Source organism: Lissotriton helveticus, chromosome 3_2 (genome assembly GCF_964261635.1).
Source record: "Lissotriton helveticus chromosome 3_2, aLisHel1.1, whole genome shotgun sequence".
Classification (NCBI taxonomy): domain Eukaryota; kingdom Metazoa; phylum Chordata; class Amphibia; order Caudata; family Salamandridae; genus Lissotriton; species Lissotriton helveticus.
The window spans coordinates 203,126,200-203,143,601 of record NC_136062.1 but is presented as its reverse complement, the minus strand read 5'-3'; positions in this window follow the sequence as shown (position 1 = coordinate 203,143,601).

Sequence of the window (17,402 nt, the reverse complement as noted above, 5' to 3'; positions counted from 1 at the left end):
CGGTCTCGGTGCTGTGGTTGGCCCTGAAGCTCGACTGTGAGGGGTCGAGGGATCCATTCGTCTCAAGGAAGTCTTTGTTTTTGTTCTTTTTTAATTGTCATTACTTTATGTGCCCAGCCAACACGTGTATCATCAGGGGAGTACCCCATGACCTCTTCAGGGCTGTAAGGCTGACAGACTTTAAATTCTTGTAACACCTCTAGGCCAGTTCTACTTCCGTCCCAGCCGTGTGAAAAAGTATCCTCTGCCACGTGCAATGTCACGTGCAGCGTTGTGAATGAACCTATTCCTCCCGTCCCAGTGGCCTGTGTGTGCATTAGAGAGGACTGTGTTGACGGCCCAAGGCAACTTCTCTGCCTCTGGGGCGAACAGACCCTGTGTGCATGCCGCCCTGCTGAACTGAGCCCTCCACAAAAGCCGAGCCCCCAGTCAGCCTTTGGTCAGCAGTACAGTGAACATCTGAGGAATTGGTGGGAAACCCTTCCATGGGTAAACTCAACCACGGGTGCACGGAGGTGGACCGGGGTCGCAGCCGAGGCTGGCGGACAGAGTAAGGCAACCCTGTGCTGATTTGGGGCCCCTGCTGCATGGGATACAACGACTACAGGTGGGCCCCACCCCTGGGCTGTGGTGGCAACAACACTACCAGCAGGCCCCATCATAATCTCCAGGTCATGAGGTGCCAGCAATGGAGAGCGTGCAGTCATTACACTGGTCTGCGAGTCAGACCTTTATTGGGGAGCCGTCTTCCAAAACAGGAGTGTGCCCAGAACTTGGTGCATGGCGTTCTGGGGCCGCATTATACATGCAGCTCATTTTCCTTCATTGCACTGCACTGGGCACACCTTTTAAAAGGTGAGCCCAGCCCAGTGAAGGAAAATGAGCCATATTATAATGAATGCGCTGTTCTCATGTGAAAAATGGAGCGGCTGCTTTAAGCTGGTCTGTCTTTTCATAGGACCCTCTTTACCCCCTGCAGTGGGCTGCTCTCAAGGGGCGCACTGCCAGTGCGCCTCCTGTGAGCTTCTTTGCCTCTGCACCCGCATCTGTGATCCAGCGCGGGTGCAGAGGCAAAGGGATTCCCTTATTTACATGGGACACTCCCCCATGCGAATGAGGGAACGCCCCCTGAAGATAGCCCTGGCGCTTTATGTGCACCAGCGCTATCGGTATTACAGAAGGAGCAGCACAAACATCTGCGGACCTTTCTGTAATACCAAAGTGCCCCAAGGGCAGGCAGAGAGGGTGCAAATGCCTGCTGTGGCCCCGGGGCACCTTGTGTAATACGGCTTCTGGTACGCTAGCCACAAAAGCGCCCTGAAACATCGGAAAAGAAAGGCCGTTGAGCGCCCACATGGCGAACACCATCATGCAATACACCACCCCTCCCGAAAGTACACAGGGAATAACAAGGCAATCCGGCACAAATTATGTTGAAAATGCACAGGGAAGTGAGATGGAGCCGACCGGATAAAAGCTACTGTCAGCCATACAGTGGTCCCACACTGCTCTTGAACACAAAATCGAGGCTGTCTCCATTGATGTCAAACTCCTTAGGACAGACTCATGGAAGGGGGCTGACAAAGTAAAATCTGACCAGGTCAACAAAACTGAACTGCAGGGGGAAGTTGTGGTCCTCCCATCCCAGCAGACTTACAGTGGTGGCCCGAGCTGTAGAAGGCTGATCCCAATGGAGTCACTTTTGAATCCTGGGATTTCTGGAGAGCGGATTGGTCACCAATAGAGCAATATCTGGAGAACTGGGTGTGGAATGAACTTAAACTGAAGGGTCTATCCGAGCTGTTTGTGGTCAGGAGAGCACATAGAGCCCTAGTGTCACCTCATCACCTGTGGGCGCCTCCGCAGGCCAAGATCTTAAATTAACACAAAAGAGACTGTATCATCTGGGTGGCACGGTAGGGCTTGGTTACCCTATTCAGCAATGCTAAAATCACCATTTACCCAGCGTTTACGAAACAAGTGCAGGAGCAAAGTAAATCGTTCTTCAGTGTCAAGCAGAAGCTGAGGGCTCTCAACTTTATTTACATGCTCCTTTACCCAGAAATACTCAAAGTGTTTCATCAGGAATAGGCACATTTTTTGAACGGCCTGAGGGTGTCTGGGAATGGCTCGAGATTTGGGATGAACCCGCAGATTCCCAAACAGGTGTCAGCTGCTAGCAGGCATGGGGGGAATGCCCCTGCAGACACTCTGACCACAGCTATGAAAGGGAGACCAGCCCTAACTCTCATCCCCTGAGGCCTCTGAAAGTCACAGTGAGGATGGCATCATGCAGCTATGCATAATTAATATGCCAGACATTGAATGGAGTGCAGATCTACAGGCGCTATTGAAGTGTGATGCCGGATTAAGGGCCAGATGTAGGTATCCAAATACCGGTCGGTAACGGCCGAAAATACCGAATTTCGGCCATTACCGACCCGTTTTTGGATATTGAGATGTAGGGCTTCAAAAAACTACCAATTCTGTAAATTTACCGAATCGGTAAATTTACCGATTCGGTAAATTACCGATTCCGTAAATTTACCAAATCGGTAAATGAAATGTAGGAAGCACTGTTAACAGTGCTTCAGGGCTTTAAGGATTCGTTATTTACCACCAACTGTTTGTTGGTGGTAAATAACGAATTCCTATGTAAATGCAAATATGTGCATTTACACCTGTGCCATGTGACATGTATGTGTGCCACATGGCACACAAGCACTAATCAGGGGTGCAACAGGATGTCAAAGTGACACCCTGCCACCCTTGACTATTTCCCAAGTTTACCGAATCGGTATTTAAAGATTCAGTAATTGACATTCATTCCTATTGGACTCCAGGCCCATAGGAATGAATGGCAATTTCCGAATCGGTTACCGATTCCGTAATTACCGAATCTTACCGATTCGGTAAAAAAAATACCGAATTATTACCTACATCTAATTTACCGATTCTAAAATACCGAATCGGTAAAATTCGGTATTTTAGAAACGGTAAAAAAGATTTACCTACATCTGGCCCTTAGTGCCTGATACCATGGTGGGTATTGACTCATGAGGAAGTCTGAGCAGTATGAATAAGTGTGACTAACTGAAAGGAGGGCAGCTTGAGGGCTAGCTGTATGCTTGGAATGTAAGTAGTTGCGGGGACAGCCCACGAGGTTAATATTACATATATGTCCACACCCTGAAAATGTTTGGAAAGTTAGAAATCCCTAGGTTCAGGGGACATAGGCTGTCTATCTTTATGGCTACTGATGCATGTGTTCAGCCTCACTGACTGAAGGAATAGGCACACATGTTGCAGAACAAGAGAGATTAGTAGACTAGAATGACTGACTGGGATGCTGTTCAGAAATTGAGTACTATCCGGTCCCCGTTAGACAGGCAGGGATGCGGTGCGAGTCCTGGCTCCTGCAATGGGTGAACACTAATAGTCATATGGTTGCACTATATTTGTTTGTGGGTGGTTGGTGGGGAGCAGTTTACAGTGGTGTGTTGAGAAAGGAGGAAACACACACCACACATTTAGTACAGGGATGGGGAGCTTACAAAGTGCTAACAAGGAATGTCCAGGGACTGGTTACATATGTTAAAAGATACAGGACATTTACCTTCCTTTAGCGCCACAAAATCAACATTGCATGCCTGCAGGAGGCCAGCCTGGATGATGCAGGTACCACGAGATTGGCCAAGAAATGGAAGGGGTCAGGCTTATAATTCCTCCTCTATGTATACCAGGAGCACAATGATATGGGTGGCTCCGGGAGTCCCATCCATTCTCTCTTACATGGAGGCAGATGTAGGGGGCGGGTATGTCCTCACACAGTGCACCCTGGATTGCCAGAACGTAATTATACTCAACACATATACTCTCAACACCGGAAATCCCACTTTCTTTCCCTCAGTACAGGGCCTGATCTCCCAGGTGTGTGGTTTGACCTTGCTGAGGCTGGGAAACTTCAACTGTATCTTCGATCCTCATTTGGACAGCTCCCCTGTTAGGACAGGAATGAAACCCAATATGACCGCTACCCTTTGGGAGGTCATGGCGATCATAGGGTTGGGAGATGCATGGCGTCTAAAACATCCAGAGCAGAGAATATACGCTTGTCACTCTGCACTGCACATTGCATACTGTAGATTGGACAGGGTACTGTCCCTCACTTCCTGGCGCCGGCTCTGACGTGTATCGATGGGGACCCGGCCGCGCAGCGGAGAGCAGTGTGCGCTGTGAGGCTAAGCCTGCTAGTTTCTCCTAACTGTGTTCTTAGCAAACTGTAATTGTGTGTGTTTTTTTTAACGGTTGCTAATTACTTATCTGGCATTTCTTGCTCGCTGTCCCCTGATCCATCACAGCTTGCTGTGCGGATTGAGCGGAGGGGATGCCACTCCTCCCCCGCATTCCCTCATTTCCTGCCACCGGCTCTGATGTGTATTTAGTCAGAAGGAGACCTGGCAGCGCAGTGGACACGCCGCCGGTGCGCCAAAGTCAAGCCCGTCCGCAGCCGTACGGGTCCAGGGGCCAGTAATTATGCCCATTTTCTGAGTTTTTCAGCTATGGAGTTGAAAGAGTTGCATGGGAAGCATAATGTAGTTGATCATATCCGCCTCAGTTTAAATGAGTCAGGTATTTTTAAACAGAGAGCTACTTTGCCCGAAATTTTATTCAATTCTATCCCCCCCCAACCTCCCCGCCCACTACACCGCACGCCCTTAACACTCCCAACAGCCAGGAAAAAATGGGTCTGTCAGTCATCTATTTGAATACACAGTCCATGGTGAAGCACCAACTTGAGATTTTTCAACTTCTACAGTCCGAAAAGCCTGATCTACTTCTCCTTACAGAAACATGGCTTACCAAAGAGTCCACCCCCGATATCTTGGCAGCTGTGCCAGATAATTATTACATCCTGCAAGCTAACCGCCCCCCAGGGAAAGTGGGTGGTGGGGTTGCAGCTATCATCCTTAAGGACCACCGGTTCAAGATATTAAAGATTAAGGGTTTGCCCTCTGTCGACAGCTTAGTTCTTAAACTGGAATCTCCCCAGTCATCTTTAACTTGCGCTCTTTTCTACAGACCTCCTTGCCATATGCCCACGTTCCCCTAGGCTTTGGGTGAAACGATTTCTCATTTGGACAAAATTCACGCTCGACGTCTTATTATTGGCGATTTTAATTATTGGCCTTAAGAGAGTGCCAGCTCTATTGAGCTGACAGATCTTCTGTTCGAAATGAATTGCACCCAACATGTGCAGGAACCCACTCAAATCAAGGGACACACATTAGATCAGGTCTTGGCCGCCAATCTGATGATCCTGACCCACTGTGTACTAGGTCGGATCATCACTTCATTTTCTTTACTCTCTCTGACGTCCACTCCACTAAAACCCAACTGACTAAAAATTGTAAGTCTTGAAATTGGAGAAGTGCCAATATTGACCATCTTTGTTTTCTTCTAACCGCTACGGCCCCGTTTGTCTCAGAGTTGACTCACACACAGGCTGCAAACCTCAACTTATGGCCTGAGTCCGCATGTGATCATGTGGCTCCTCTTAAGCCTTTTAAAACGTTTAGACATCATGATGCAGAGCGGTGGTTCTCTGCGGATCTTAAGACTAAGAAACTGGCACTGAGACAGACAGAACGCAGATGGAGACTCTACTATCATGTATCAAATAAGAACACCTACACCAACCTGCTGATAGAATACAAAAACGCTATTCTTCAAATCAAAACAGATTATTTTTCTAATAAAGTCTTAAATTCAGCTAGGAAATCTAAAGAAATCTTTTCAATAGTTAATGAGCTCTCTAAACCTGACAGAATTGTATTGAAACCAATTCCCTCACAACTCCTCTGTGATTCTCTCAACTTATATTTTATGGAGAAAATCACTGCCATTAAGGCCTCTGTTACTCCCGTAACTCCCGTAAATGCCCCTAATATCTGTGGATTGTCATCTCAGCTGACGCTGATTCCCACTATTTCTTTGGAGACCTTTTGGGTTTACTTAAAAGAGTTGGTTCTGGCTCCCCGACTGATTGTTGTCCTCCTCACGTTCTCCAGGAAGTCTTTTTAAAATGCCCAGACCCCCCACTCTCTCTTCTTAACAAGTCACTTGAGTCGGGCATAGCTCCTGACCTTCTTAAAAGTGCGGATATCATTCCTATTCTGAAAAAGTCAGGTGCGGACCCTTCTATTCGTGGCAATTACCGCCCAATCTCATTACAACCTTACCTTGGTAAGGTTTTAGAGGCACATGTCTCAACCCAACTAAGTACCTTTGTTGAACAGTTTCATGTTTTGGATTCCCACCAGGCTGGTTTCCGACCCTCACACTCCACAGAATCCGTCATCTTACCCAGGCCCAGTTTCTCCTGGATTTGTCAGCAGCATTTGACACAGTCAAACATCCGAACATCCTGATTGAAGGTGTCAGCAGTGCTGGGATCCAGGGCTTGGCCCTAAAATGGCTCTCCTCTTTTCTTAGTAACCGGTTTCAATCGGTACGTCTTGCCAACTTCTCCTCACAGAAGATGGAACTGTCCTGTGGTGTGCCCCAGGGCTTCTCTCTCTCCCGCTTCTTTTTAATCTGTACCTTCTTCCTTTAAAGGAAAGTTGTAACATATAACTATGCGGATGACCTTCAACTAGTCTTTGACATTAATCTCCATCCATCTTCTGCGTCTCATTTTCAAGACACTATGACTTTCATAAGTGAGTGGATGAACGAAAATCAACTGAAGCTCAACCCCGATAAAACTGAGCTGATTCTCACTGGTGGACTTGCGAATCCATGGAACTCCAACTTTTGGCCATCTATCTTAGGCAACCCTCCCCTTCCTGCTAGTTCAGCCAAGAGTTTGGGCATAGTGGTAAGCAATGATCTATCAATGAAAGCCCTGATCAGTTCGGTGGTTTCTACCTGGTTTTTTCAATTACGCAGAATTAAGAAGATCGGCCGAGTTTTGTCTCGGGAAGCTCTGACCTTTGCGATCTTGGCGTTGGTCATCTCCCGACTGGGCTATTCCAAGTCCCTCTATGTAGGCACCCCGGCTTACCTACTTAGACGCCTCCAGCTTGTCCAGAATCAGGCTGCCAAACTGATCCTCCATCAACCTAAATGGCATTGTGTCCGGCCCCTGAAGAAAAGCCTCCATTGGCTTCCTGCGGCCATGCGTGGCCTTTTCAAGGTGGGATGCACGATTTTTAAAGCTATTTACCGCAATAGTCCAGCTTTCATTTCATCCAAGATCCTACGTTATGCCCACACTCGTAACTTAAGATCTTTCCATTTGAATCTGCTAGTCACCCCCACTTTTAAACGCAAGGAACATGGTGATTCCCGATTTGCAGTTTTAGCTCCTCAGTTCTGGCACACGCTCCCGATGGAGCTGAGGTCGGTCACCTCTTATGCACCTTTCAGAAAACAGCTGAAGACATGGCTGTTCTCCCAGGCATATGATAACTAGGGCTTCCCCTCTGTTTTTGTTCACGTCTCCTTCGGCGCCAAGAAGTCGTTTGGTGAAAGAGCGCTTTACAAGTACCCCATAACATAACTGGTAGCAGGGCTCCCCAGACTAGACGACATTCGAATAATTCATTGCCATGCTTTCTATCTGATCACTAGCCTGTTTGCTGTACTGTACAGGGCCCATGGGAGATGGCAGCTCCAACCCCAAGAGGAGCAAAAACGCCCTATGATGAAGCATGACACCTTAACAGTTGTGTGAGGGCAACTCTTCAAATTTGAGGAAATTCCCACACTATCCTCTCTATCCAACCTTAGACTTGTATTTCTCTGATAAGTTATTTCTTTTCTGTCTACACTATCCAGAACCGAGTAGGCCGGTATACCTCTATAGGAATGGTTACCCCTCAGTATATTTGATATGTGTTCTTAGTTGCACGGTTATTGGGCCTCCTTTTTTGCTCCCTGTCCCTTATAAATTGATTTATATATCTGAAGCACCTGCCGCAATACAATACATAGGCATTGCGACCGCCGTGGTGGTGGTCGCATCCTAATACCTATGGCGGGACCGCCAACAGCCTGTTGGGTGGTCCCATCCGCCGACCTTCCTGATCAGCCCCCAGGTACGGCGTCGGTGTTGTTTTAGGTATGTTACGTATTTATTGGGTAGAATTTAGATTGTAGAATGTGTTAGAATGTTGGGTAGGTTCTTATATACATATTGTGGGGTTGGAATGCTGGGGCTGTTTAAAAGCTGGTGTTGGCCCTGTAGAATGTTGGATAGCTTCTGATGGGAAACATGCTTTACAACGCAACTTTTACTCCGCACTACCATTACGACGCAACTATTACAACGCAAGTCATTACAACGACTTGCGCTGGAGGGCGCTCTAGGATAGGGAATAGTTTAATTACTATCCAACACCTTCCCTACTATCCACGGGGACTGGAGTTGGAATAGTAAATTAAACTATTTGACTATCCAGAGCCCCCCAACGCAAGTCATTGTAACGACTTGCGTTGTAAAAGTTGTGTCGTAATGGCATGCGGAGTGAAAGCATGCGTTGTAATGACATACATCCGCTTCTGATATATACATTGCTGGGTTGGAATGTTGGGGCAGTTGGAGAAGATTGACATCTTGTTTTATTATTTTTTGTTTTGCTTGAAAGTATGGTACTTATTGATTGCATTTTATCCTTGCTTTGCCATCAGGCGTACTTTTTTTCATACATACAATGGGGTGGGTAAAAAAACAACATTAATGGAACTTGATGCACGGGTCAAATTTTTTTCACCTTACTGTTTTTTCAATGTGCCCCATTTCGGGCCAGAGTCACATATGATGAGGAGGTTAACGCATGCATAGGCATTCACCTACACTTTCTGTGACTTTCCCAATTTTTCATGATTCACAGCACTACATCTCACAATTATGACTGTGGAAAATATGACCACCTGGCAGATTATCTGCGGCCTTGAGTGCTACCTGCGACAGGAAAATGCAACTGATCCTGAGTCTGCGAAACATTTTCTGTGATTTGAATATGTAGATCAAGCATTTTCCACATGTAAGAGTAATTTACATTCTCAGAAAGCTTTGTGAATTAGCCCCTTCACAGCTACAATTTATCAAACAAATGTGTTACTTTCACTGTTCTGTGCACTCAAGTGATGCTAGATAGTTTGGAGCAAGAGTTATCACAGTCAGTGGCAGGTTTATACTGCTGCTGAAGGATGCCATAATTTAAGCATTTCTAAAGATGATATGACTTTGATAATTTTATGTTTTCCTTTAATGTGATCGATTTGTAATGTCTTTTGTGAAACAGACCTTCAAAGGCTTTAGAGTAAATGCTGCAAGGCAAGAGGTGGGCGGAAGTGATAATTGCAATACATTTTAATCAGGATAATTAAAACGAATGGAATGGATTTACAGATTATTATGTGCAATAATATACCTATGAAATGAAGGAAGCTGTTTCATAGCCATAGCTAGAATAAAGTTGCATGCTAATGATAAAAGCACACACATCTAAAGAATCAGTGCAGTAGACAAGAAAACGCGTTTCAACAGTGAAGCCACCTGCATGTGACAGGACACAGATGAACAGCGTGTGGCCATGCTAATGGTGTTTCTGTGAAAATAGTGTACGAATATTTACAAAAGGTCTATACCAATATGGAGTGCTGAAATGAAATGTTATTGGTACGGTAAACTGCCAACAAGGGAATCATTCAAATAAGGAATGTTTAACATTGAAGTCAGTTTAGGAGGTCCCTGGGCAGTGGGAGCTCCTCCGCTAAACCAGAGGAATATCACCACGCTGAATGTAAATTGAAAAATAAAATGATAATAGTGCAACGTTAATAATGTTACGTTATTATCATTTTGTTTTTCTGTAAGGAGCCCGAGCCAGGTTAGGGCAGGGCGGGACTGAGTTGTGTCACAGGGAGAGGGAGGAGTGGTATAATGTGCACTTTAGTGCGCATGATGGTTTGGCAGGCCATCTTGGGCCGGACAAACCGTCAAGCACACTTAGCAAATCCTCCACCCGGCTGTATTGCATATCCGGGTGGATTTTTTATTTAATGAGTTTTACATAGCGCTAGCTAGACCCAAGGGTATCAGAGCACTTTACATGAGGTTCCACAAAGTTACAAAATTACATCAGTTAACAGGTTACATCAGTTACTAGTAAAACATGTAAAGAGCACGGAAGATGAGATACATGGAACGTAGAAGGGTAGGGGGTCGGGTGAAGGGGAGATACAAAGGCAAGACAAAGGAAAGTCTTCCCCAAGTCCGGCTGGCAAGGTGACGGCCTCGGCGGAAGTCCACGGCCCATCTCCTCTTTAGCTATCAGGTAGCTCTGCCGGGCATCGGCCAAATAGCAAGGTCTCAGTAGAAAAGCATTTAAAAGAGCATAGGAAGATGGGATAAATGGAGCGCAGAAGGGTAGGGGGAAGGGTAAAGGGGTAGGGGGGAGATACGACAGAGAGACGGAGGAAAGTCTGCACAAAGTCTGGCTGGGTAGGTGACGGCTGAGGGGGAAGTCCACAACCCATTCTCCTCTTCAGCTAACAGGTAGCTCCACCGGGCATCAGTCAGCTAGCTGCGTCTCAACGGTCGGAGGAAGATCACATAATTTATGTCAAGTTGGGTGAGCCGGGTGGGGGAGGATGGTCAGGGCCGGACTGAGAACCAAAACCGCCCCTGGCAAAGTGCTCGGCCAGCCCCCTGTGGGTGCGACCGAGCTCTTTGCAGGGCCGGTTTTCAGCCGATTTTGTTACAGGGCCGATTTTGCAGCTATGCTGCAAAAACGGCCCTGTAACAAAAACGGCCCCCAGGGCCCAAAACCGGCCCCCACCCTTGCAGCGCACCGGGGGATTGCCCGGTGCCCGCAACGGCCAGTCTGGGCCTGAGTAAGGTGGAGGAGCACCCCTAGCCTCGCCGGTGTAAGCTCGATTAGCCAGTCCATGGAGTCCGGTGTGGGTGGAGGACTTCTTTATTTGCTGCAGAAGGGGGTGGGTGGTGGAAGGGCTTCGAGAGTGAGGAATAGTAGGTAGGAGCCTAGTTGTTTAGTCTGTTTGTGTGGTGGCCATGTCCAGGTCAGGCACCCGGGAATTCTGAGATCCCTCAGCCGCTGCCTCATGATGATTCTAGAGGACAGGGTAAACTGCATAGTAGTCTATACCGATTCAATTGGCCCCATCAGTACCTGCATTAGTAGAGATCTTAAGTGACTCAGTCGGCCGCCATGTTGGATTCAGGCATCTTCTTCCACAAGTGTATTCTCGCCTGATCACTGCACCGGAGGGGTATCTCCTGGTAGTCTGTTGCGTGTAGTGTGGCCCAGGAGGGTGGATCTCTTGTATCCTCTGCTTTTCCATGTTATGTTTTGCCAAATTGAATGTGTAGAGCGCAGCAACCACCCCTGGCTGACTTGGTGCGTGCGCCTCTTGTGGTTCTCAGTGCTATCGCCATCTTGGTGTGCCCTGATCTGTGGAGAACATGCAAAGGCTCCCACTCGCTGTCTGCGTGTCGAATTATGGAACTTAGACCAATCACATTGCTGCTGTCGCACTGGTGCAAGTCGTGATTGGGTAGAGGAGTCTGTGAGACTGTGTGCTTTTGTGCTGCTGGATGGAAGCGAAGAGGATGGAGGAGAGGCAGCGGCCCTTCAGGTAATTTGAGCCACCCTCTCCACTGCCCTACCACTACATTTCTAAAACAGCTGCCACTGTCCCTGGGTAACATTGTATATGAATTATTATTAATCTGAAACAATATTAGTCGTGAATAAATCACAGAATGAAAAGTTAGACAAGAAAGTGGACTATGTCCCAAAACAAGAAAATTTGCAAGTAGCAATATCATCCTATCAGAACCTTAAATATCACCTCTTAATATGAAAAATACATCAGATTTTCTTCCACATATGATCCATATGACAGATTTCCCTGCTGTCAATGTCAAATACAGAACATCTGCCCACTAACCAGTAGACAATACCTGTCCACAATCCCACATGAGTGAAAAAGATGTATTGTAGTGTCTCAAGGTCAGCAGAAGGAGAACAGATTTCTCCCATTTAGCACAAAAGTCATGATCCACTCCCTGAACCGTTCCAATCTCAGTGCTATAACTGAGTAGAAGTCTGATTGAAATTGGCTAAGAGCATGGCAAGAAAAATAAGTTGTGTTGCTAATAATATATGATTATTCTGGGAGGCATAAGACTTACATGGTTAAATGATGTCCTTTGGAAAGCACAAGGCATGATGTCCATGACTTAACATCCACAATATCTCTGTTTGAAGTCCGCGCATTTGTGATCCAAAATTTGTATCCAAATATACCGCGGAGTGAACAAAATCCCTGATTTGTCTGGGATACATTTGTGATAACTTCTCTGACAAGTTAAATCAAGATTGTACTGAGAACAGAAGTATTTAATATCTATGTTTCAGTTCTCATTTTGTGAGAGATGAATCCGGCAGCAAAGCAATCACTGTAGGAAGGCTGGCAGGAGGAGGTAATGAAGAGGGCCAAATGATTCAGCGCCTATGCATCTTTGATTCTAACACATTGGGCCTAATGACGATGGTGGTCAGACCGCAAATGATGGCATGTCGGTTGCAGTCCAAATGCAATCTACTGCTGTGGTCCGACCGACGGATTATGATGCATGCGGTCAGAGGCAGCAGTTGGAGTGACCGACCAATGCTTTCAGTCGGAAATTCACCATATTCCCTTTAAGATTGCGTTTCCGTCGTCAAGATTATGATGTCCGTTTCTGACAGCCATTCCATGTCGGCTGTTCCAACATGGAATGTAAATGTAAATGTAAATGTGTTGGACTTGTAAAGCGCACAGCTGCCCGTAAGCGTCCCGGCGCTTGCTTAGGGAACCCGTCCTGGTATTCCCCTGTGAGAAACCCCGGCAGGGTGTCCACAAGGTGAAAGCCAGGCATCCCGCCGCGAGGGGCCGTAGTGGAGATTAAGCAAGCTATTGCCCAGAGTCGCAGAGTGTGACCCCGTGAGTTGAGTAGGCACCAGAGCGAGAATTGTCGAGGCCGTGGAATTTTGGGCCCGAGACCCGCCGAGGCGGGGAATCGAACCCTGGTCCACAGTCGATCTCAGCTTCCGGGTCTGCCGCCTCTAACCACTGAGCCACGCTTCTCCACTCGGAAAGTCGGAAAGCAGCATTGGGGGCCCATCGCAGGCCCCTAGTCCCTCCGTGGCCTCTGCATTTGGACCTGGGGGGCACCTATGGTGCCTCCCTAAATATCCCACATCGTGTTGCAGGCACCAGTGCAGGGATGTTCACAAACTTCCATTTTTCAATTGGAGCTTATGCTGCGGGCTTTTTCAGCCTGCTGCACAAGCTCCCATTGATATTTGGAAGTTTCTGACCGCACTATGTGTGGTCTCATCCTAATTGGAGTGTCAGAACCGGCAACCTATGGTTGGGCGGTTCCTTTCTCACAATGTTAGCTTGTCTTTTTGTTCCATTTGGAGTAAAAGAATCTGGGGCTTCATGTACAACATTTTTAAGCAATCGCAGACCTTCAGATTCTGCAGATTGGAGGTTTTGTGAGTGATAAAATCCTTTTTGAAATGTACTAAACCCAGTTAATGATTAAAAAAAGATTTTCAGATACTTTAAATGGGTTTAGGAAACCATCTTGAACAGTTATTTCGAAGGAGCACCTTAAGAGCTAAAACCCAGTCACAAAATTAAACATTTTACCACAATGGGGCATGGTTGCACTGCCGATCCAAGATGTTGTCCAAACCTGAGTTCCAGTCCGTGTAGACCTTTACTGGAGAATTTTTCGGATCCCCAACACCCGGCTATGTTAATATAAGGTTGTGAGAAACGAGGGGAGTATAAAATAAGAGCCTTGGCTTGAGGCACAAGTTGCGCATAGGAGGTGACATATCCATCCGGAGCCACATCAATGGCCTTTGTCAGACCCGACTGAGAAAATGGGCAAGATGGTATCCACAGGGAGGCACAGGTTTCTGTATGGCTGCTGGGGATTGGATGACTTGTCTGAGGGTACAAAGATGAGGCTCTGGCACACACCAAGTGGAGGAATGGAGGGCCACCCACTTGCCTTCCCGATTTCATTTAGAATGCAGATGTCCCTAGTGGTCGAGGCTGGTGACCACGCTAGTGGGAGGGGGGAGTGGTTGTGACCTCTGAGAGTCTGACACCACCCAGTACTCAGGCTTGTCTGTTTTCAGAATCTAACCCACAAAGAGACTTGGGACAAAGCTGATGCCGCCACGTTGAAGAGACGCACATAGAGGGCTCAACAAGAGGGCCTGATAAGATACTTCCTTAAACTTGCAGTGCTAATAGCAGAAGCAGGTGCTCTCCTGATACAACTGGTACACAATTTGTAAATGCACACCTAAGGGAGAGAAATAAATACTCTTCATACAGACCCTGAAAAAATAACGGGGGACTTTACCTCTCGTACGTCCTAGTGAACATCAGTCTCCCCACTAAAGTCTGAATATTAATAAACCAGTCAGGACCATGAGAAATAGTTGGGGGAAAGTAGCCAGCGAGTGCTATATCAGTGATGGATTTTAGCTCCACGGCCAGGAACAAATCCAACAAAATACATAGTATGGAACCCGCCAAGATGGAACTGTAGGTGGTTTGCACTCTAGGGCTGGCAGCGACTATCCACATTGCCTGCTGAGTGTAGCCCCACTTCGAACAACAAGAGGGTTCTGAGATCTAAAAGGTCATGAGAAACAAGATACAATGGTGTGGGATAAAGGAGTAAACTGCAGCAGGCAAATAAACTTGACTAGTCTCCACAGTGGAGATAGAAGGAATGCACAAGAGAGCATCATTGATCCCCAATAAGGGGCCACAGATGACAATGAACCCTCACTTAAAGATCTATTGTTCTACTACAGCTGCCAAAGGAGGAGGGTGGGTTGGCGGTCCCCAACATGGAACTCTATTACTTAGCGTCCCAGCTCCAGCATGCAGCACACTGGCTTACTGAAGAGTATAACTGGGAGAAAGAACTCCTGACAGATAATACGAGGGAAAAAACCTTACCTCAGCAGTTGCATGGAGGGGGAAGTCAGGGAGCGGACCAATACTTGATTAAGCACACAGAGGCACTCTGGGAAAGGGTGGTGAGGGTGGTTCTGAAGGGCACCCCCTTTGCCAGAGAGTTTATGTTTTGGACCTCCCAGCATTCCTCTACCTGGCGTCGTAGGTGTACGTCACTGGCTGGAGAGAAGGCGATATCTGACGTTAGCAAATCTTTTCAACAATGACACACTGATTTCTTTTGAGGCGGTACAAGAAAGCTTTAGGGTAGGACAGGGACAATTCCTTATCTACGCAAGCATTGTTAATATAGTCCGGGACCTCTGGCCCACGTGCCCGGCAGCCCAGGACTCTTCATCTTTATTCAGGAAGCTACTTGAGTTTGGAGGAGGATGGCACTTGATATCCCACTTGTACAACGCTATGATTATGGACATGCCTAAACCACTACCAAGAGCGAGAATAGCCTGGGAAGAGAATCTCAGGGTACCAATGATGGATGCAGATTGGTGGGAGGCCTGCAGACTAATAAAAATGTAATGTTCTGTTTAAACTAGCCCATTTCAATTTTTTGCATCATACATATGTCACCCAGCTACTGCTGCACCTTAGAGACCCCATGAACCGAATATATATCCCCGATGTCAAACCACCCCAGAGACATATCTATACCTGGCTTGGGAATGTCCAGCAGTACACATTTACTGGTGCTGGGTGGGCGAGACTCTACAGAGTATGGGAGGAGTGACACTGGTGCCAGAGCCCACTGCCCGTCTACTGGGTTTTATTTAAACAATGAAAGGGAGGGAAAATGCAATGGAGATTTGCACAATTGGCAATATTACTTGCGAAAAGACGTGTGGGTATGGCTTGGATGGGCACTGGGTGACCCAACCTACAAAGATGGGGTAGGGATGTGAAAGAATGGCAAGTGGCAGAGGAGGTCAGGCTGCGCAGGTGTAGGGTAGATAAACATGCCGGAGAAGATCTGGCGACATGGAGAGAGTCCATAGAGGAGTTCGAAGCAGCAGTGGGAGGGCAGGACTCAGTAGACACATGCTCAGATTAGAAGGGTTGTACCTCACCTACGGAAGATCCTGAAACTAAAAAACGAAGGAACCTGCTCTACTGACTGCATGCAAGTTTGTTTTACATTTGTACATTTTGATCAGTATAACACTTTTCATGTATTCTACAACTGTGCAATTGACAATAAACACATCCTATAAAAAAGAGCTACTGTTGACCATTGACGATACTAGATTGGCCATTGAACATATAATTGACACTCTTGCAATTGATGTTGCCCTGAGCTCCTCGCTGATTTCAGGTTTCATCAGGGATGTCCACTGCAGATGGCACAATGAAAGAACATATGGAAACCAACAAAATAATAAGGTGAGGTGAGACACCTTAGAGAGTCAACCCATTGTCTACAGGTAAAGGCAGAAGACACTGAAGGGAGGTCTCAATGTATTAACATCAGGCTGGTGGTATTTCCTGAAAAAGCGAAAGACAATAATTCAGGACACTTTGTGGAAACTTCATAATTATCATTATGAAATCAAGAGGCCTATCCACCCACTTCATAGTTGAACAAGCCCACAAAGTACTCGGTTTTACTCCCAAACACAGGACCAGATGTTGACCAATAATAGTTAAGCTACTCAACAATCAAGATGCCATTCTGCTCGCCGCGTGGCAACATGTTCCACCGACATTTGAAATCTGCAAAATAATTGTTTTCATGTTGCATACAAGTGGTTCAAATGAAAAGACAATCTTTTGACAGGATATCAGTTCTGCGTGGGGAAAGCGGAGACACGCTGAATCTTCACGTGCTGCCGAGGAGCGGAAAGTCCAAAATGTAAAATCAAAGTACGCAGTGTCACCCTTTAATAAACCGCATATGAAGAGAAAGAGGACGAAATCCCTGGGCCCTTTAAAAAAAAGACCAGAAAACAGCTTGTGAAGTGTTCCGTTTAAATATAGAAACTGGCTGAGCAACATCCAAATCCTTCTTTGAACACCATGAAGTCCCGGTCTTCGCCAAATATGTTGACTGAAGTAGATGGTACTCTAGAGTGTAGGGGGCATATTAACAAGGAGTAGCGATATTTACCTCTGAATGTGCATAGCGTATTTTTTTTTATTGCTGCCTATCGCCGGATATTATCGCAGAGATAACGTGCTATTAGCAACGTTTATCTCCAATGCGATAAAATATCCGGCAATAGCGCCTCAATGCGAGAATATCGCTGGAAATCCAGCGATATTCTCGTATTAACGCCAATGGAGGCTTAATGTGATAATCCACCCCCCATTGACTATAC